Source organism: Pan paniscus, chromosome 13 (genome assembly GCF_029289425.2).
Source record: "Pan paniscus chromosome 13, NHGRI_mPanPan1-v2.0_pri, whole genome shotgun sequence".
Lineage (NCBI taxonomy): Eukaryota > Metazoa > Chordata > Mammalia > Primates > Hominidae > Pan > Pan paniscus.
In genome coordinates, this window is record NC_073262.2 from 11,146,315 (window position 1) to 11,173,320 (window position 27,006).

Here is a 27,006-nt window from a genome sequence, read left to right on the forward strand (position 1 = left end):
TGTATAAACATGGAATTATCTACACCGCTATCTGTGTAAATATGTAATATCTAAACCGCTATCTCTATAAAAGTGGAAATATCTACACTGCTATCTGTATAAACATGGAAATATCCTCACTGCTATCTCTATGAACATGGATATATCTACACCGCTATCTGTATAAACATGGAAATATCTACACCGTTATGTGTATTAACGTGGAAATATATACATTGCTATCGGTATAAACATGGACATATCTCCACCGCAATCTGTATAAACATGAAAATATCTACACCGCTATCTCTATAAACATGGAAATATCTACACTGCCATCTGTAGAAACATGGAAATATCTACACAGTCATCTGTAGAAACATGGAAATATCTACACCGCTATCACTATAAACATGGAAATAACTAAACCGCTATCCTTATAAACATGGAAATATCTACACCGCTATCTCCATCAACAGGGAAATATACACACTGCCATCTCTTTAAACTTGGAGGTATCTACAACACCATCTACATAAACAAGAAAATATCTACACTTCCATCTATATAAACATGGAAATATCTGCACCACCATCTCTATAAACATGGAAATATCTACACTGCCATTTGTAGAAAGATGGAAATATATACACCGCCATCTGTATAAACGTGGAAATATCTACACCGCTATCTGTATAAACATGGAAATATCTACACCGCAATCTGTATACACATGGAATTATCTACACCGCTATCTGTGTAAATATGTAATATCTAAACCGCTATCTCTATAAAAGTGGAAATATCTACACTGCTATCTGTATAAACATGGAAATATCCTCACTGCTATCTCTATGAACATGGATATATCTACACCGCTATCTCTATAAACGTGGAAATATCTACACCGCCATCTCTATAAACATGGAAATATCTACACCGCCATATGTATAAACATGGAGATATCTACACAGCTATCTGTATAAACATGGAAATATCTATACCGTGATCTGTGTAAACCTGGAAATATCTACACCGGAATCTGTATAAACATGGAAATATCTAGACCGCTATCTGTGTAAACATGGAAATATCTACACAGCTATCTCTATAAACATGGAAATATGTCCACGGCTATGTGTTTAAACATGGAAATATCTCCACTGCTGTCTGTATAAACATGGAAATATCTCCACCGTTATCTGAATAAACAAGGAAATATCTACAGCGCCATCTCTATAAACATTGAAATATCTACACTGCCATCTGTTAAAACATGGAAATATCTATAACACTATCTGTGTAAACATGGAAATATCTACACAGTCATCTGAATAAACTTGGAAATATCTACACCACCATCTGTATAAACATGGAAATACCTACAATATCATCTGTATAGACATGGAAATATCTCCACAGACATCTGTATAAATATGGAAATATCTTCACCGCCATCTGTATAAACATGGAAATATTTACACGGCCATCTGTATAAACATGGAAATATCTTCACCACGATCTGTATAAACATGGAAATATCTACACCGCTATCTGTATAAACATGGTAATATCTACACCACCATCTATATAAACATGGAAATATCTACACCGCCATCTGTATAAACATGGAAATATCTACACCGCTATCTCAGTAAACATGGAAATATCTACACTGCTATCTGTATAAACAAGGAAATATCAACACCGCTATCTGTATAGACATGGAAATGTCTACACCACGATCTGTGTAAACATGGAAGTAGCCACACCGCTATATGTATAAACATGGAAATATCTACACCGCTATCTGTATAAGCATGCAAATATCTACACCACGACATGTATAAACATGGAAATATCTACACCGCTATGTGAATAAACATGGAAATATCTACACCGCTATCAGTATAAACATGGAAATATTGACACCGCTATCTGTATAAATATGGAAATATCTACACCACTATCTCTATAAACATGGAAATATCTACACCGTTATCTGTATAAACAAAGAAATATCTCCACCGCTGTCTGTATGAACATGGAGACATTTACACCGCTAGCTGTATAAACATGGAATTATCTGCAGCGTTATCTGTATAAACATGGAAATATCTACACCGCAGTCTGTGCAAAGATGGAAATATCTACAATGCTATCTCAATAAACATGGAAATATCGACACCGCCATTTGAACACACATGGAAATACCTACACAGCCATCTGTATTAACATGGAAATATCTACACCACTATCTGTATAAACATGGAAATAACTACACTGCCGTCTGTATAAACATGGAATTACCTACAAAGACATCTCTATAATCATTGAAATATCTACACCGCTATCTGTATAAACATGGAAGTAGCCACACCGCTATCTGTATAAACATGGAAATATCTACACCGCTATCTGTATAAACATGGAAATATCTACACCGTTATGTGTATTAACGTGGAAATATATACATTGCTATCGGTATAAACATGGACATATCTCCACCGCAATCTGTATAAACATGAAAATATCTACACCGCTATCTCTATAAACATGGAAATATCTACACTGCCATCTGTAGAAACATGGAAATATCTACACAGTCATCTGTAGAAACATGGAAATATCTACACCGCTATCACTATAAACATGGAAATAACTAAACCGCTATCCTTATAAACATGGAAATATCTACACCGCTATCTCCATCAACAGGGAAATATACACACTGCCATCTCTTTAAACTTGGAGGTATCTACAACGCCATCTACATAAACAAGAAAATATCTACACTGCCATCTATATAAACATGGAAATATCTGCACCACCATCTCTATAAACATGGAAATATCTACACTGCCATTTGTAGAAAGATGGAAATATATACACCGCCATCTGTATAAACGTGGAAATATCTACACCGCTATCTGTATAAACATGGAAATATCTACACCGCAATCTGTATAAACATGGAATTATCTACACCGCTATCTGTGTAAATATGTAATATCTAAACCGCTATCTCTATAAAAGTGGAAATATCTACACTGCTATCTGTATAAACATGGAAATATCCTCACTGCTATCTCTATGAACATGGATATATCTACACCGCTATCTCTATAAACGTAGAAATATCTACACCGCCATCTCTATAAACATGGAAATATCTACACCGCCATATGTATAAACATGGAAATATCTACACAGCTATCTGTATAAACATGGAAATATCTATACCGTGATCTGTGTAAACCTGGAAATATCTACACCGGAATCTGTATAAACATGGAAATATCTAGACCGCTATCTGTGTAAACATGGAAATATCTACACAGCTATCTCTATAAACATGGAAATATGTCCACGGCTATGTGTTTAAACATGGAAATATCTCCACTGCTGTCTGTATAAACATGGAAATATCTCCACCGTTATCTGAATAAACAAGGAAATATCTACAGCGCCATCTCTATAAACATTGAAATATCTACACTGCCATCTGTAAAAACATGGAAATATCTATAACACTATCTGTGTAAACATGGAAATATCTACACAGTCATCTGAATAAACTTGGAAATATCTACACCACCATCTGTATAAACATGGAAATACCTACAATACCATCTGTATAGACATGGAAATATCTCCACAGACATCTGTATAAATATGGAAATATCTTCACCTCCATCTGTATAAACATGGAAATATTTACACGGCCATCTGTATAAACATGGAAATATCTTCACCACGATCTGTATAAACATGGAAATATCTACACCGCTATCTGTATAAACATGGTAATATCTACACCACCATCTATATAAACATGGAAATATCTACACCGCCATCTGTATAAACATGGAAATATCTACACCGCTATCTCAGTAAACATGGAAATATCTACACTGCTATCTGTATAAACAAGGAAATATCAACACCGCTATCTGTATAAACATGGAAATGTCTACACCACGATCTGTGTAAACATGGAAGTAGCCACACCGCTATATGTATAAACATGGAAATATCTACACCGCTATCTGTATAAACATGGAAATATCTACACCACGACGTGTATAAACATGGAAATATCTACATTGCTATGTGAATAAACATGGAAATATCTACACCGCTATCAGTATAAACATGGAAATATTGACACCGCTATCTGTATAAATATGGAAATATCTACACCACTATCTCTATAAACATGGAAATAGCTACACCGTTATCTGTATAAACAAAGAAATATCTCCACCGCTGTCTCTATGAACATGGAGACATGTACACCGCTAGCTGTATAAACATGGAATTATCTGCAGCGTTATCTGTATAAACATGGAAATATCTACACCGCAGTCTGTGCAAAGATGGAAATATCTACAATGCTATCTCAATAAACATGGAAATATCGACACCGCCATCTGAACACACATGGAAATACCTACACAGCCATCTGTATAAACATGGAAATATCTACACCACTATCAGTATAAACATGGAAATACCTACACTGCCATCTGTATAAACATGGAATTATCTACACAGACATCTCTATAACCATTGAAAAATCTACACCGCTATCCGTATAAACATGGAAGTAGCCACACCGCTATCAGTATAAACATGGAAATATCTACACCGCCATCTGTGAAAACATGGAAATATATACACTGTCATCTTTATAAACATGGAAATACCTACACGTCCATGTGTATCAACATGGAAATATCTACACTGCCATCTGTATATACCTGGAAATATCTACACTGCCATCTGTATAAACATGGAAATATCTACACCGCTATCTCTATAAACATGGAAATGTCTACACGGCTATCTGTATAAACATGGAAATATCTCCACCGCTATCTGTAGACACATGGAAACATCTACATCGCTATCTGTATAAACTTGGAAATATCTCCACCGCTATCCCTATAAAGATGGAAATATCTACACCGCTATCTTTATAAATATGGAAATATCTACACTGCTGTCTGTATAAACATGGAAATATCTATAACACTATCTGTGTAAACATGGAAATATCTACACAGCTATCTGCGTAAACATGGAAATATGGACAAAGGTCTCTGTGTAAAGATGGAAATATCTACACCGCAATCTGTGCAAATATGGAAATATCTACACCGCTATCTCAGTAAACATGGAAATATCTACACTGCTATCTGTATAAACATGGAAATATCAACACTGCTATCCGTATAAACATGGAAATGTCTACACCACGATCTGCATAAACATGGAAATACCTACACCGCTATATGTATAAACATGGAAATATCTACACCGCTATCAGTATAAACATGGAAATATCTACACCGCTATCTGTATAAACATGGAAATATCTACACCACGACATGTATAAACATGGAAATATCTACACCGCCATGTGAACAAACATGGAAATATCTACACCGCTATCAGTAAAAACATGGAAATATCGACACCGCTATCTGTATAAATATGGAAATATCTACACCACTATCTCTATAAACATGGAAATATCCACACCGTTATCTGTATAAACAAAGAAATATCTCCAACGCTGTCTGTATGAACATGGAAACATCTACACTGCTAGCTGCATAAACATGGAATTATCTGCAGCGTTATCTGAATAAACATGGAAATATCTACACCGCAGTCTGTGCAAAGATGGAAATATCTACAATGCTATCTCAATAAACATGGAAATATCGACACCGCCATCTGTACACACATGGAAATAACTACCCAGTCATCTGTATAAACATGGAAATAGCTACACCACTATCTGTATAAACATGGAAATATCTACACTGCCATCTGTATAAACATGGAATTACCTACAAAGACATCTCTCTAATCATTGAAATATCTACACCGCTATCTGTATAAACATGGAAGTAGCCACACCGCTATCTGTATAAACATGGAAATATCTACACCGCTATCTGTATAAACATGGAAATATCTACACCACGACATGTATAAACATGGAAATATCTACACCGCTATGTGAATAAACATGGAAATATTGACACCGCTATCTGTATAAATATGGAAATATCTACACCACTATCTCTATAAACATGGAAATATCTACACCGTTATCTGTATAAACAAAGAAATATCTCCACCGCTGTCTGTATGAACATGGAGACATCTACACCGCTAGCTGTATAAACATGGAATTATCTGCAGCCTTATCTGTATAAACATGGAAATATCTACACCGCAGTCTGTGCAAAGATGGAAATATCTACAATGCTATCTCAATAAACATGGAAATATCGACACCGCCATCTGTACACACATGGAAATACCTACACAGTCATCTGTATAAACATGGAAATAACTACACCACTATCTGTATAAACATGGAAATAACTACACTGCCGTCTGTATAAACATGGAATTACCTACACAGACATCTCTATAATCATTGAAATATCTACACCGCTATCTGTATAAACATGGAAGTAGCCACACCGCTATCTGTATAAACATGGAAATATCTACACCGCTATATGTATAAACATGGAAATATCTACACCACGACGTGTATAAACATGGAAATATCTACATTGCTATGTGAATAAACATGGAAATATCTACACCGCTATCAGTATAAACATGGAAATATTGACACCGCTATCTGTATAAATATGGAAATATCTACACCACTATCTCTATAAACATGGAAATAGCTACACCGTTATCTGTATAAACAAAGAAATATCTCCACCGCTGTCTCTATGAACATGGAGACATGTACACCGCTAGCTGTATAAACATGGAATTATCTGCAGCGTTATCTGTATAAACATGGAAATATCTACACCGCAGTCTGTGCAAAGATGGAAATATCTACAATGCTATCTCAATAAACATGGAAATATCGACACCGCCATCTGAACACACATGGAAATACCTACACAGCCATCTGTATAAACATGGAAATATCTACACCACTATCTGTATAAACATGGAAATACCTACACTGACATCTGTATAAACATGGAATTATCTACACAGACATCTCTATAACCATTGAAAAATCTACACCGCTATCCGTATAAACATGGAAGTAGCCACACCGCTATCAGTATAAACATGGAAATATCTACACCGCCATCTGTGAAAACATGGAAATATATACACTGTCATCTTTATAAACATGGAAATACCTACACGTCCATGTGTATCAACATGGAAATATCTACACTGCCATCTGTATATACCTGGAAATATCTACACTGCCATCTGTATAAACATGGAAATATCTACACCGCTATCTCTATAAACATGGAAATGTCTACACGGCTATCTGTATAAACATGGAAATATCTCCACCGCTATCTGTAGACACATGGAAACATCTACATCGCTATCTGTATAAACTTGGAAATATCTCCACCGCTATCCCTATAAAGATGGAAATATCTACACCGCTATCTTTATAAATATGGAAATATCTACACTGCTGTCTGTATAAACATGGAAATATCTATAACACTATCTGTGTAAACATGGAAATATCTACACAGCTATCTGCGTAAACATGGAAATATGTACACAGGTCTCTGTGTAAAGATGGAAATATCTACACCGCAATCTGTGCAAATATGGAAATATCTACACCGCTATCTCAGTAAACATGGAAATATCTACACTGCTATCTGTATAAACATGGAAATATCAACACTGCTATCTGTATAAACATGGAAATGTCTACACCACGATCTGCATAAACATGGAAATATCTACAACGCTATATGTATAAACATGGAAATATCTACACCGCTATCAGTATAAACATGGAAATATCTACACCGCTATCTGTATAAACATGGAAATATCTACACCACGACATGTATAAACATGGAAATATCTACACCGCCATGTGAACAAACATGGAAATATCTACACCGCTATCAGTAAAAACATGGAAATATCGACACCGCTATCTGTATAAATATGGAAATATCTACACCACTATCTCTATAAACATGGAAATATCCACACCGTTATCTGTATAAACAAAGAAATATCTCCAACGCTGTCTGTATGAACATGGAAACATCTACACTGCTAGCTGCATAAACATGGAATTATCTGCAGCGTTATCTGAATAAACATGGAAATATCTACACTGCAGTCTGTGCAAAGATGGAAATATCTACAATGCTATCTCAATAAACATGGAAATATCGACACCGCCATCTGTACACACATGGAAATACCTACCCAGTCATCTGTATAAACATGGAAATATCTACACCACTATCTGTATAAACATGGAAATATCTACACTGCCATCTGTATAAACATGGAATTACCTACAAAGACATCTCTCTAATCATTGAAATATCTACACCGCTATCTGTATAAACATGGAAGTAGCCACACCGCTATCTGTATAAACATGGAAATATCTACACCGCTATCTGTATAAACATGGAAATATCTACACCACGACGTGTATAAACATGGAAATATCTACACCGCTATGTGAATAAACATGGAAATATTGACACCGCTATCTGTATAAATATGGAAATATCTACACCACTATCTCTATAAACATGGAAATATCTACACCGTTATCTGTATAAACAAAGAAATATCTGCACCGCTGTCTGTATGAACATGGAGACATCTACACCGCTAGCTGTATAAACATGGAATTATCTGCAGCCTTATCTGTATAAACATGGAAATATCTACACCGCAGTCTGTGCAAAGATGGAAATATCTACAATGCTATCTCAATAAACATGGAAATATCGACACCGCCATCTGTACACACATGGAAATACCTACACAGTCATCTGTATAAACATGGAAATAACTACACCACTATCTGTATAAACATGGAAATAACTACACTGCCGTCTGTATAAACATGGAATTACCTACACAGACATCTCTATAATCATTGAAATATCTACACCGCTATCTGTATAAACATGGAAGTAGCCACACCGCTATCTGTATAAACATGGAAATATCTACACCGCTATCTGTATAAACATGGAAATATCTGCACCACGACGTGTATAAACATGGAAATATCTACATTGCTATGTGAATAAACATGGAAATATCTACACCGCTATCAGTATAAACATGGAAATATTGACACCGCTGTCTGTATAAATATGGAAATATCTACACCACTATCTCTATAAACATGGAAATATCTACACCGTTATCTGTATAAACAAAGAAATATCTCCACCGCTGTCTGTATGAACATGGAGACATTTACACCGCTAGCTGTATAAACATGGAATTATCTGCAGCGTTATCTGTATAAACATGGAAATATCTACACCGCAGTCTGTGCAAAGATGGAAATATCTACAATGCTATCTCAATAAACATGGAAATATCGACACTGCCATCTGAACACACATGGAAATACCTACACAGCCATCTGTATAAACATGGAAATATCTACACCACTATCTGTATAAACATGGAAATACCTACACTGCCATCTGTATAAACATGGAATTATCTACACAGACATCTCTATAACCATTGAAAAATCTACACCGCTATCCGTATAAACATGGAAGTAGCCACACCGCTTTCAGTATAAACATGGAAATATCTACACCGCCATCTGTGAAAACATGGAAATATCTACACTGTCATCTTTATAAACATGGAAATACCTACACGTCCATGTGTATCAACATGGAAATATCTACACTGCCATCTGTATATACCTGGAAATATCTACACTGCCATCTGTATAAACATGGAAATATCTACACCGCTATCTCTATAAACATGGAAACGACTACACGGCTATCTGTATAAACATGGAAATATCTCCACCGCTATCTGTAGAAACATGGAAATATCTACATCGCTATCTGTATAAACATGGAAATATCTCCACCGCTAACCCTATAAAGATGGAAATATCTACACCGCTATCCTTATAAATATGGAAATATCTACACTGCTGTCTGTATAAACATGGAAATAGCTATAACACTATCTGTGTAAACATGGAAATATCTACACAGCTATCTGCGTAAACATGGAAATATGTACACAGGTCTCTGTGTAAAGATGGAAATATCTACACCGCAATCTGTGCAAATATGGAAATATCTACACCGCTATCTCAGTAAACATGGAAATATCTACACCGCTATCTGTATAAACATGGAAATATCAACACCGCTATCTGTATAAACATGGAAATGTCTACACCACGAACTGTATAAACATGGAAATATCTACCCCGCTATATGTATAAACATGGAAATATCGACACCGCTATCAGTATAAACATGGAAATATCTACACCGCTATCTGTATAAATATGGAAATATCTACACCACGACATGTATAAACATGGAAATATCTACACCGCCATGTGAACAAACATGGAAATATCTACACCGCTATCAGTAAAAACATGGAAATATCGACACTGCTATCTGTATAAATATGGAAATATCTACACCACTATCTCTATAAACATGGAAATATCCACCCCGTTATCTGTATAAACAAAGAAATATCTCCACCGCTTCTGTATGAACATGGAAACATCTACACTGCTAGCTGCATAAACATGGAATTTTCTGCAGCGTTATCTGTATAAACATGGAAATAACTACACCGCAATCTGTGCAAAGATGGAAATATCTACAATGCTATCTCAATAAACATGGAAATATCGACACCGCCATCTGTACACACATGGAAATACCTACCCAGTCATCTGTATAAACATGGAAATATCTACACCACTATCTGTATAAACATGGAAATATCTACACTGCCATCTGTATAAACATGGAATTACCTACAAAGACATCTCTATAATCATTGAAATATCTACACCGCTATCTGTATAAACATGGAAGTAGCCACAACGCTATCTGTATAAACATGGAAATATCTACACCGCTATCTGTATAAACATGGAAATATCTACACCACGACGTGTATAAACATGGAAATATCTACACCGCTATGTGAATAAACATGGAAATATTGACACCGCTATCTGTATAAATATGGAAATATCTACACCACTATCTCTATAAACATGGAAATATCTACACCGTTATCTGTATAAACAAAAAATATCTCCACCGCTGTCTGTATGAACATGGAGACATCTACACTGCTAGCTGTATAAACATGGAATTATCTGCAGCCTTATCTGTATAAACTTGGAAATATCTACACCGCAGTCTGTGCAAAGATGGAAATATCTACAATGCTATCTCAATAAACATGGAAATATCGACACGGCCATCTGTACACACATGGAAATACCTACACAGTCATCTGTATAAACATGGAAATATCTACACCACTATCTGTATAAACATGGAAATAACTACAATGCCGTCTGTATAAACATGGAATTACCTACACAGACATCTCTATAATCATTGAAATATCTACACCGCTATCTGTATAAACATGGAAGTAGCCACACCGCTATCTGTATAAACATGGAAATATCTACACCGCTATCTGTATAAACATGGAAATATCTACACCACGACGTGTATAAACATGGAAATATCTACATTGCTATGTGAATAAACATGGAAATATCTACACCGCTATCAGTATAAACATGGAAATATTGACACCGCTATCTGTATAAATATGGAAATATCTACACCACTATCTCTATAAACATAGAAATATCTACACCGTTATCTGTATAAACAAAGAAATATCTCCACCGCTGTCTGTATGAACATGGAGACATGTACACCGCTAGCTGTATAAACATGGAATTATCTGCAGCGTTATCTGTATAAACATGGAAATATCTACACCGCAGTCTGTGCAAAGATGGAAATATCTACAATGCTATCTCAATAAACATGGAAATATCGACACCGCCATCTGAACACACATGGAAATACCTACAGAGCCATCTGTATAAACATGGAAATATCTACACCACTATCTGTATAAACATGGAAATACCTACACTGCCATCTGTATAAACATGGAATTATCTACACAGACATCTCTATAACCATTGAAAAATCTACACCGCTATCCGTATAAACATGGAAGTAGCCACACCGCTATCAGTATAAACATGGAAATATCTACACCGCCATCTGTGAAAACATGGAAATATATACACTGTCATCTTTATAAACATGGAAATACCTACACGTCCATGTGTATCAACATGGAAATATCTACACTGCCATCTGTATATACCTGGAAATATGTACACTGCCATCTGTATAAACATGGAAATATCTACACCGCTATCTCTATAAACATGGAAATGTCTACACGGCTATCTGTATAAACATGGAAATATCTCCACCGCTATCTGTAGACACATGGAAATATCTACATCGCTATCTGTATAAACTTGGAAATATCTCCACCGCTATCCCTATAAAGATGGAAATATCTACACCGCTATCTTTATAAATATGGAAATATCTACACTGCTGTCTGTATAATAATGGAAATATCTATAACACTATCTGTGTAAACATGGAAATATCTACACAGATATCTGCGTAAACATGGAAATATGTACAAAGGTCTCTGTGTAAAGATGGAAATATCTACACCGCAATCTGTGCAAATATGGAAATATCTACACCGCTATCTCAGTAAACATGGAAATATCTAAACTGCTATCTGTATAAACATGGAAATATCAACACTGCTATCTGTATAAACATGGAAATGTCTACACCACGATCTCCATAAACATGGAAATATCTACACCGCTATATGTATAAACATGGAAATATCTACACCGCTATCAGTATAAACATGGAAATATCTACACCGCTATCTGTATAAACATGGAAATATCTACACCACGACATGTATAAACATGGAAATATCTACACCGCCATGTGAACAAACATGGAAATATCTACACCGCTATCAGTAAAAACATGGAAATATCGACACCGCTATCTGTATAAATATGGAAATATCTACACCACTATCTCTATAAACATGGAAATATCCACACCGTTATCTGTATAAACAAAGAAATATCTCCAACGCTGTCTGTATGAACATGGAAACATCTACACTGCTAGCTGCATAAACATGGAATTATCTGCAGCGTTATCTGTATAAACATGGAAATAACTACACGGCAGTCTGTGCAAAGATGGAAATATCTACAATGCTATCTCAATAAACATGGAAATATCGACACCGCCATCTGTACACACATGGAAATACCTACCCAGTCATCTGTATAAACATGGAAATATCTACACCACTATCTGTATAAACATGGAAATATCTACACTGCCATCTGTATAAACATGGAATTACCTACAAAGACATCTCTCTAATCATTGAAATATCTACACCGCTATCTGTATAAACATGGAAGTAGCCACACCGCTATCTGTATAAACATGGAAATATCTACACCGCTATCTGTATAAACATGGAAATATCTACACCACGACGTGTATAAACATGGAAATATCTACACCGCTATGTGAATAAACATGGAAATATTGACACCGCTATCTGTATAAATATGGAAATATCTACACCACTATCTCTATAAACATGGAAATATCTACACAGTTATCTGTATAAACAAAAAATATCTACACCGCTGTCTGTATGAACGTGGAGACATCTACACCGCTAGCTGTATAAACATGGAATTATCTGCAGCCTTATCTGTATAAACATGGAAATATCTGCACCGCAGTCTGTGCAAACATGGAAATATCTACAATGCTATCTCAATAAACATGGAAATATCGACACCGCCATCTGTACACACATGGAAATACCTACACAGTCATCTGTATAAACATGGAAATATCTACACCACTATCTGTATAAACATGGAAATAACTACACTGCCGTCTGTATAAACATGGAATTACCTACACAGACATCTCTATAATCATTGAAATATCTACACCGCTATCTGTATAAACATGGAAGTAGCCACACCGCTATCTGTATAAACATGGAAATATCTACACCGCTATCTGTATAAACATGGAAATATCTACACCACGACGTGTATAAACATGGAAATATCTACATTGCTATGTGAATAAACATGGAAATATCTACACCGCTATCAGTATAAACATGGAAATATTGACACCGCTATCTGTATAAATATGGAAATATCTACACCACTATCTCTATAAACATGGAAATATCTACACCGTTATCTGTATAAACAAAGAAATATCTCCACCGCTGTCTGTATGAACATGGAGACATTTACACCGCTAGCTGTATAAACATGGAATTATCTGCAGCGTTATCTGTATAAACATGGAAATATCTACACCGCAGTCTGTGCAAAGATGGAAATACCTACAATGCTATCTCAATAAACATGGAAATATCGACACCGCCATCTGAACACACATGGAAATACCTACACAGCCATCTGTATAAACATGGAAATATCTACACCACTATCTGTATAAACATGGAAATACCTACACTGCCATCTGTATAAACATGGAATTATCTACACAGACATCTCTATAACCATTGAAAAATCTACACCGCTATCCGTATAAACATGGAAGTAGCCACACCGCTATCAGTATAAACATGGAAATATCTACACCGCCATCTGTGAAAACATGGAAATATCTACACTGTCATCTTTACAAACATGGAAATACCTACACGTCCATGTGTATCAACATGGAAATATCTACACTGCCATCTGTATATACCTGGAAATATCTACACTGCCATCTGTATAAACATGGAAATATCTACACCGCTATCTCTATAAACATGGAAATGTCTACACGGCTATCTGTATAAACATGGAAATATCTCCACCGCTATCTGTAGACACATGGAAATATCTACATCGCTATCTGTATAAACATGGAAATATCTCCACCGCTATCCCTATAAAGATGGAAATATCTACACCGCTATCTTTATAAATATGGAAATATCTACACTGCTGTCTGTATAAACATGGATATATCTATAACACTGTCTGTGTAAACATGGAAATATCTACACAGCTATCTGCGTAAACATGGAAACATGTACACAGTTCTCTGTGTAAAGATGGAAATATCTACAAAGCAATCTGTGCAAATATGGAAATATCTACACCGCTACCTCAGTAAACATGGAAATATCTACACTGCTATCTGTATAAACATGGAAATATCAACACTGCTATCTGTATAAACATGGAAATGTCTACACCACGATCTGTATAAACATGGAAATATCTACACAGCTATATGTATAAACATGGAAATATCTACACCGCTATCAGTATAAACATGGAAATATCTACACCGCTATCTGTATAAACATGGAAAAATCTACACCACGACATGTATAAACATGGAAATATCTACACCGCCATGTGAACAAACATGGAAATATCTACACCGCTATCAGTAAAAACATGGAAATATCGACACTGCTATCTGTATAAATATGGAAATATCTACACCACTATCTCTATAAACATGGAAATATCCACACCGTTATCTGTATAAACAAAGAAATATCTCCAACGCTGTCTGTATGAACATGGAAACATCTACACTGCTAGCTGCATAAACATGGAATTATCTGCAGCGTTATCTGAATAAACATGGAAATATCTACACCGCAGTCTGTGCAAAGATGGAAATATCTACAATGCTATCTCAATAAACATGGAAATATCGACACCGCCATCTGTACACACATGGAAATACCTACCCAGTCATCTGTATAAACATGGAAATATCTACACCACTATCTGTATAAACATGGAAATATCTACACTGCCATCTGTATAAACATGGAATTACCTACAAAGACATCTCTATAATCATTGAAATATCTACACCGCTATCTGTATAAACATGGAAGTAGCCACAACGCTCTCTGTATAAACATGGAAATATCTACACCGCTATCTGTATAAACATGGAAATATCTACACCACGACGTGTATAAACATGGAAATATCTACACCGCTATGTGAATATACATGGAAATATTGACACCGCTATCTGTATAAATATGGAAATATCTACACCACTATCTCTATAAACATGGAAATATCTACACCGTTATCTGTATAAACAAAAAATATCTACACCGCTGTCTGTATAAACATGGAAATATCTACACCGCGATCTATTTAAACATGGAAATATCTACACCGTGATCTGTATAAATATGGAAATATCTTCACCACGATCTGTATAAACATGGAAATATCTACACCGCCATCTGTATAAACATGGAAATATCTACAATGCCATCTGTAGAAAGATGGAAATATCAACACCGCAATCTGTGTAAACATGGAAATATCTACACCGATATCTGTAAAAACATGGAAATATCAACAGCGCGATCTCTATAAAGATTGAAATATCTACACTGCCATCTGTAAAAACACGGAAATATCTACACAGTCATCTGAATAAACATGGAAATATCTACACCACCATCTGTATAAACATGGAAATAACTACAATACCATCTGTATACATATGGAAATATCTACACAGTCACCTGTATTAATATGGAAATATCTACACCGCCATCTGTATAAACATGGAAATATCTACACTGCCATCTGTAGAAAGATGGAAATATCTACACCACTATCTCTATAAATATGGAAATATCTACACCGCCATCTCTATAAACATGAAAATATCTAGACTGCCATCTCCATAAAGATGGAACTATCTACTCCGCCATGTGTATAAACACGGAAATATCTACACCAACATCTGTGTAAACATGGAAATATCTACGCCGCTATCTGTATAAACATGGCAATATCTAAACGGCCATCTGTGTATAGATGGAAATATCAACACCGCCATCTGTACAAACATGGAAATATCTACACCGCTATCTCTATAAACATGGAAATATCTGCACTGCCATCTGTAAAAACATGGAAATACCTATACAGTCATCTGTATAAACATGGAAATATCTACAATGCCATCTGTATACACATGGAAATATCTACACAGCCATCTGTATAAACATGTAAATATCTACACTGCTATCTCTATAAACATGGAAATATCTACACCGCCATCTCAATAAACATGAAAATATCTACACTGCCATCTCCATAAACATGGAACTAACTACTCTGACATCTGTATAAACATGGAAACATCTACACGGCCATCTGTGTGAAAAAGGAAATACCTTCAATGCCATCTGTATAAACATATAAATATCTGCACCGCGAGCTGTATAAACATGGAAATATCTACATCGCTATCTGTATAAACGTGGAAATACCAACACCGCTATCGGTATAAACATGGAAATATCTACAACACCATCTACATAAACATGGAAATATCTGCACCGCTATGTCTATAAACATGGAAATATCTACACCGCTATCTGTATAAACATGGAAATATCTACACCGCGATCTGTATAAACATGGAAATACCTACACCACGATCTGTATAAACATGGAAATATATTCACCACAATCTGTATAAACTTGGATATATCTACACCGCTATCTGTATAAACATGGTAATATCTACTACACCATCTATATAAACATGGAAATATCTACATCGCCATCTGTATAAACATGGAAATATCTACAATGCCATCTGTAGAAAGATGGAAATAACTACACCGCAATCTGTTTAAACATGGAAATATCTACGCCGATATCTGTAAAAACATGGAAATATCTACAGCGCTATCTGTATAAACATGGAAATATCTACACCGCGGTCTGTATAAACATGGAAATATCTACACCGCGGTCTGTATAAACATGGAAATATGTACACCGCGATCTGTATAAACATCGAAATATCTACACCCCTATCTGTATAAACATGGAAATACCTACAAAGTCATCTGTATAAACATGGAAATATCCACACAGCCTTCAGTATATACATGGAAATATCTACACCGCTATCTATATAAACATGGAAATAACTACACCGCTATTTGTATAAACAAGGAAATATCTACACCGTGATCTGTATAAACATGGAAATATCTACACCGCCATCTCTATAAACATGGAAATATCTACAACCCTATCGGTGTAAACATGGAGATATCCACACTGCTATCTCTATAAACATGGAAAAATCAACACCGCTATCTCTATGAACATGGAAATATCTATACCACCATCTCTATAAACATGGAAATATCTACACCACGATCAGTATAAACATGGAAATATCTACACCGCTATCGGTATAAACATGGAAATATCTCCAGTGCTATCTCTATAAACATCGAAATATCTACACCGCCATCTGTATAAACTTGGAAACACTTACAAAGTTATCTGTATAAACATGGAAATATCTACACCGCCATCTGTATAAACATGGAAATATCTAGACAGCCATGTGTATATACATGGAAATATCTACACCGCTATCTATATAAACATGGAAATAACTACACCGCTATCTGTATAAACATGGAAATACCTATACAGTCATCTGTGTAAACATGGAAATATCAACACCGCCATCTGTACAAATATGGAAATAACTACACCGCGGTCTGTATAAACATGGAAATATCTACACCGCTATTTCTATAATCATGGAAATATCTACACCGTGATCTGTATAAACATGGAAATACCTACACCACCATCTGTATAAACATGGAAACACCTATACAGTCATCTGTGTAAACATGGAAATATCAACACCACCATCTGTATAAACATGGAAATATCTACAATGCCATCTGTATACACATGGAAATAACTACACGGCAATCTGTGTATAGATGGAAACATCAACACCGCCATCTGTACAAACATGGAAATATCTACACTGCTATCTGTATAAACCTGAAAATATCTACACTGCGGTCTGTATAAACATGGAAATATCAACACTGGTATCTGTATAAACATGGAAATATCTACACCACGATCGGTGTAAACATGGAAATATATACACCGCTATCTGTATAAACATGTAAATATCTGCACTGCTATCTCCATAGACATGGAAATATCTACAAAGCCATCTGTAAAAACATGGAAATACCTATACAGTCATCTGTATAAAAATGGAAATATCAGCAATGCCATCTGTATACACATGGAAATATCTACACAGACATCTGTAAAAACATTTAAATTTCTACACTGCTATCTCTGTAAACATGGAAATATCCACACAGCCATCTCTATAAACATGAAAATATCTACACTGCCATCTCCATAAACATGGAAGTAACTACTCCGACATCTGTATAAACATGGAAACATCTACACCGCCATCTGTGTAAATTATTAAATATCTACACTGCCATCTGCATAAAGATATAAATGTCTGCACCACGAGCTGTATAAACATGGAAATATCTACATCGCTATCTGTATAAACATGGAAATACCAACACCGCTATCGGTATAAACATGGAAATATCTACAACGCCATATATATAAACATGGAAATATCTACACCGCTATGTCTATAAACATGGAAATACCTACACCGCTATCTCTATAAAAATGGAAATATCTACACCGCTATCTGTATAAACATGGAAATATCTACACCGCTATCTGTATAAACATGGAAATATCTACAATTCCATCTGTAGAAAGATGGAAATATCTACACCTCAATCTGTGTAAACATCGAAATATCTACACCGATATCTGTAAAAACATGGAAATATCTACACCGCTATCAGTATAAACATGGAAATACCTATACCGCGATCTGTATAAACATGGAAATATCTACACCATGATCTGTATAAACATGGAAATATCTTCACCTCTATCTGTATAAACATGGAAATATCTACACCGCCATCTGTATAAACATGGAAATATCTACACAGCCATGTGTATATACATGGAAATATCTACACCGCTATCTATATAAACATGGAAATAACAACACCGCTATCTGTATAAACATGGAAATATCTACACCGCCATCTACATATCCATGGAAATAACTGCGTCGCCATCTGTATAAACATGGAAATATCTACACGGTCATCTGTGAATAGATGGAAATATCAACCCCGCCATTTGTACAAACATGGAAATATCTGCACCGCCATCTCTATATACATGGAAATATCTGCACTGCCATCTGTTAAAACATGGAAATACCTATACAGTCATCTGTATAAGCATGGAAATATCTACAATGCATCTGTATACACATTGAAATATCTACACAGCCATCTCTATAAACATGTATATATCTACACTGCTATCTCTATAAACATGGAAATATCTACACCGCCATCTCTATAAACATGAAAATATCTACACTGCCATCTCCATAAACATGGAACTAACTACTCTGCCATCTGTATAAACATGGAAACAACTACACCACCATCTGTGTGAATAAGGACATATCTACAATGCCATCTGTATAAAGATATAAATATCTGCACCGCGAGCTGTATAAACATAGAAATATCTACATCGCTATCTGTATAAACGTGGAAAAACCAACACCGCTATCGGTATAAACATGGAAATATCTACAACGCCATCTATATAAACATAGAAATATCTACACTGCTATGTCTATAAACATGGAAACACCTACACTGCTGTCTCTATAAACATGGAAATATCTACACTGCTATCCGTATAAACATGGAAATATCTACACCGCTATCTGTAGAAACATGGAAATATCTACACCGCAATCTGTGTAAACATGGAGATATCTACACCGATATCTGTAAAAACATGGAAATATCTACACCGCCATCTGTATAAACATGGAAATATCTTCACCGCGATCTGTATAAACCTGGAAATATCTGCACCGTGATCTGTATAAACATGGAAATATCTACACCGCTATCTGTATAAACATGGAAATATCTACACCTTGATCTGTATAAACATGGAAATATCTACACCGCGATCTGTATAAACATGGAAATATCTACACCGTGATCTGTATAAACATGGAAATATCTACACCGCCATCTTTATAAACATGGAAATATCTACACCCCTATCTGTATAAACATGGAAATATCCACACCGCTATCTCTATAAACATGGAAAAATCAACACCGCTATCTGTATGAACATGGAAATATCTACACCGCCATCTCTATAAATATGGAAATATCTACACCGCGATCAGTATAAACGTGGAAATATCTACACCGCTATCTGTATAAACATGGAAATATCTGCACTGCTATCTCTATAAACATCGAAATATCTACACCGCCATCTGTATAAACATGGAAATACTGACAAAATTATCGGTATAAACATGGAAATATCTACACCACCATCTGTAAAAACATTGAAATATCTACACAGCCATGTGTATATACATGGAAATATCTACACCGTTATCTATATAAACATGGAAATAACTACACTGCAATCTGTGTAAACATGGAAATATCTACACCGCCATCTACATATCCATGGAAATATCTGCGCCGCCATCTTTATAAACATGGAAATATCTACACGGTCATCTGTGTATAGATGGAAATATCAACAGCGCCATCTGTACAAACATGGAAATATCTGCACCGCTATCATTATTAACATGGAAATATCTACAAAGCCATCTGTATAAACATGGAAATACCTACACAGTCATGTGTAGGAACATGGAAATATCTACACTGCCATCTGTATAAATATAGAAATATCTACACAACCCTCTGTATAAATATGGAGATATCTGCATAGGCATCTCTATAAACATGGAAATATCTGCACTGCTATCTGTATAAACATTGAAATACCTACACCGCTGTCTCTATAAACATGGAAATATGTATACCGCTATCCGTATAAACATGGAAATATCTACACCACGATCTGTATAAACCTGGAAATATCTACACCGCGATCTGTATAAACATGGAAATATCTTAACCACGATCTGTATAAACATGGAAATATCTACACCGCTATCTGTTTAAACATGGTAATATCTACAACACCATCTATATAAACATGGAAATATCTACAACGCCATCTGTATAAACATGGAAATATCTACACCGTGATCTGTATAAATATGGAAATATCTACAACGTGATCTGTATAAACATGGAAATATCTACACCACCATCTGTATAAACATGGAAATACCTACAATACCATCTGTATACACATGGAAATATCTACACAGACATCTGTATAAATATGGAAATATCTACACGGCCATCTGTATAAACATGGAATTATCTACACTGCCATCTGTAGAAACATGGAAATATCTACACCGCTATCTCTATAAATATGGTAATATCTACACCGCCATCTCTATAAACATGAAAATATCTACACTGCCATCTCCATAAAGATGGAAGTATCTACTCCGCCATGTGTATAAACACGGAAATATATACACCACCATCTGTGTAAACATTTAAATATCTACACCGCTATCTGTATAAACATGGAAATATCTACACGGCCATCTATGTATAGATGTAAATATTAACACCGCCATCTGTACAAACATGGAGATATCTACAATGCTATCTGTATAAACATGGAAATACCTGCACTGCCATCTGTAAAAACATGGAAATACCTATACAGTCATCTGTATAAACATGGAAATATCTACAATGCCATCTGTATTCACATGGAAATATCTACACTGCCATCTCCATAAACATGGAACTTACTACTCCGCTATATGTATAAACATGGAAACATCTACACCGCCATCTGTGTGAATAAGGAAATATCTACAATGCCATCTGTATAAAGATATAAATAACTGCACCGCGAGCTGTGTAAACATGCAAATAACTACATCGCTATCTGTATAAACGTGGAAATACCAACACCGCTATCGGTATAAACATGGAAATATCTACAACGCCATCTATATAAACATGGAAATATCTACACTGCTATGTCTATAAACATGGAAATACCTACACCGCTATCTCTATAAACATGGAATTATCTACACCGCTATCTGTATAAACATGGAAATATCTACACCGCGATCTGTATAAACATGGAAATAGCTACAATACCATCTGTATACACATGGAAACAGCTACACAGATATCTGTATAAATATGGAAATATCTACACCGCCATCTGTATAAACATGGAAATATGTATACTGCCATCTGTAGAAAGATGGAAATACCTACACCGCAATCTCTATAAATGTGGAAATATCTGCACCTCCATCTCTATAAATATGAAAATATCTACACTGCCATCTCCATAAAGATGGAAGTATCTACTGCGCCATGTGTATAAACACGGAAATATCCACACCACCATCTGTGTAAACATGGAAATATCTACACCGCTATCTGTATAAACATGGAAATAACTACACGGCCATCTGCATGTCCATGGAAATATCTACGCCGCCATCTGTATAAACATGGAAATATCTACACGACCATCTGTGTATAGATGGAAATATCAGCACCGCCATCTGTACAAACATGGAAATATCTACACCGCTATCTCTATAAACATGGAAATATCTGCACTGCCATCTGTAAAAACATGGAAATAACTATACAGTCGTCTGTGTAAACATGGAAATATCTACAATAGCATCTGTATACACATGGAAATATCTACACAGCCATCTGTATAAACATGTAAATATCTACACTGCTATCTCTATAAACATGGAAATATCTACACCGCCATCCCTATGAACATGAAAATATCTACACTGCCATCTCCATAAACATGGAACTAACTACTCCGCCATCTGTATAAACATGGAAACATCTACACCGCCATCTGTGTGGATAAGGAAATATCTATAATGCCATCTGTGTAAAGATATAAATATCTGCACCGCGAGTTGTATAAACATGGAAATATCAACATCGCTGTCTGAATAAACGTGGAAATACCAACACCGCTATCGGTATATACATGGAAATATCTACAACGCCATCTATATAAACATGGAAATATCTACACGGCTATGTATATAAACATGGAAATATCTACACCGCCATCTGTTTAAACATAGAAATATCTACACCGCTATCTGTATAAACATGGAAAATCTACACCGCTATCTGTATAAACATGGAAATATCTAAACTGCGATGTGTATAAACATGGAAATATCTACACCGCCATGTGAACAAACATGGAAATATCTACAACGTGATCTGCATAAACATGGAAATATCTACACCGCCATCTCTATAAACATGGATATATCTACACCCATATCTGTATAAACATGGAAATATCCACACCGCTATCTCTATAATCATGGAAAAATCAACACCGCAATCTCTGTGAACATGGAAATATCTACACCACCATCTGAATAAACATGGAAATATCTACAATGCCATCTGTATACACATGGAAATAACTACACGGCAATCTGTGTATAGATGGAAACATCAACACCGCCATCTGTACAAACATGGAAGTATCTACACTGCTATCTCTATAAGCATGGATATATCTACACTGCGGTCTGTATAAACATGGAAATATCTACACCGGTATCTGTATAAACATGGAAATATCTACAACAAAATCTGTATAAACCTGGAAATATATACAACGCTATCTGTATAAACATGGAAATATCTGCACCGCTATCTCTATAAACATGGAAATATCTAAAAAGGCATCTGTATAAACATGGAAATGCCTACACAGTCATGTGTAGGAATATGGAAATACCTACACTGCCATCTGTATAAACATAGAAATATCTACACAGCCCTCTCTATAAATATGGAAATATCTGCATAGGCATCTGTATAAACATGGAAATATCTGCACCGCTATCTGTACAAACATGGAAATCCCTACACCGCTGTCCCTATAATCATGGAAATATGTACACCGCTATGTGTATAAACATGGAAATATCTCCAACGTTACCTGTATAAACATGGAAATATCTACAGCACCATCTTTACAAACATTGAAATATCTACACTGCCATCTATAAAACATGGAAATATCTACACAGTCATCTGAATAAACATGGAAATCTCTACACCAACATCTGTATAAACATGGAAATAGCTACAATACCATCTGTATACAAATTGAAATATATACACAGACATCTGTATAAATATGGAAATATCTACACCGCCATGTGTATAAACATGGAAATATCTACACTGGCATCTGTAGAAAGATGGAAATATCAACACCGCTATCTCTATAAATATGGAAATATCTACACTGCGGTCTGTATAAACATGGAAATATCTACACCGGTATCTGTATAAACATGGAAATATCTACACCACGATCTGTATAAACATGGAAATATTTACACCGCTATCTGTATAAACATGGAAATATCTGCACCGCTATCTCTATAAACATGGAAATATCTACAAAGCCATCTGTATAAACATGGAAATACCTACACAGTCATGTGAAGGAACATGGAAATATCTACACTGCCATCTGTATAAACATGGAAATATCTACAGAGCCCTCTGTATTAATATGGAAATATCTGCATAGGCATCTGTATAAACATGGAAATATCTGCACCGCTATCTGTATAAACATGGAAATACCTACACCGCTGTCTCTATAAACATGGAAATATGTACACCGCTACGTGTATAAACATGGAAATATCTCCACTGCTGTCTGTATAAACATGGATATATCTACACCGCTATCTGTATAAACATGGAAATATCTACACAGCTATCTCTATAAACTTGGAAATATCTACACCGCCATCTGTATAAACATGGAAATACCTACAAAGTCGTCTGTATAAACATGGAAATATCTACAAAGCCATCTGTATATACATGGAAATATCTTCACTGCTATCTGTATAAACATGGAAATAACTACACCGCTATTTGTATAAACAAAGGAATATCTACACCGCCATCTGTTTAAACATGGAAATATATACACAGACATCTGTTTATACATGGAAATATCTACATCGCTATCTGTATAAGCATGCTAATAACTACACCACTATCTGTATAAATGTGGAAATATTTGCACCGCTATCCCTATAAACATGGTAATAACAACACCGCGATCTGTATAAACATGGAAATATCTACACCATGATCTGTATACACATGGAAATATCTACACCGCGATCTCTATAAACATGGAAATATCTAAACTGTGATCTGTATAAACATGGAAATATCTACACCGCCATCTCTATAAACATGGAAATATCTACACTCCTATGTGTATAAACATAAAATATCTTCACAGCTATCTCTATAAACATGGAAAAATCAACACCGCTATCTCTATGACCATGGAAATATCTACACCGCCATCTCTATAAACATGGAAATATCTACACCGCGATCAGTATAAACATGGAAACATCTACACCGCTATCTGTATAAACATGGAAATATCTCCACTGCTCTCTCTATAAACATCGAAATATCTACGCCACCATATGTATAAACATGGAAATATCTACACGGCCATCTGTGTATAGATGGAAATATCAACACCGCCATCTGTACAAACATGGAAATATCTACACCGCTATCTCTATAAACATGGAAATATCTGCACTGCCATCTGTAAAAACATGGAAATAGCTATACAGTCGTCTGTGTAAACATGGAAATATCTACAATAGCATCTGTATACACATGGAAATATCTACACAGCCATCTGTATAAACATGTAAATATCTACACTGCTATCTCTATAAACATGGAAATATCCACACAGCCATCCCTATGAACATGAAAATATCTACACTGCCATCTCCATAAACATGGAACTAACTACTCCGCCACCGGTATAAACATGGAAACATCTACACCGCCATCCGTGTGGATAAGGAAATATCTACAATGCCATCTGTGTAAAGATATAAATATCTGCACCGCGAGTTGTATAAACATAGAAATAACAACATCGCTATCTGAATAAACGTGGAAATACCAACACCGCTATCTGTATAAACATGGAAATATCTACAACGCCATCTATATAAACATGGAAATATCTACACAGCTATGTCTATAAAC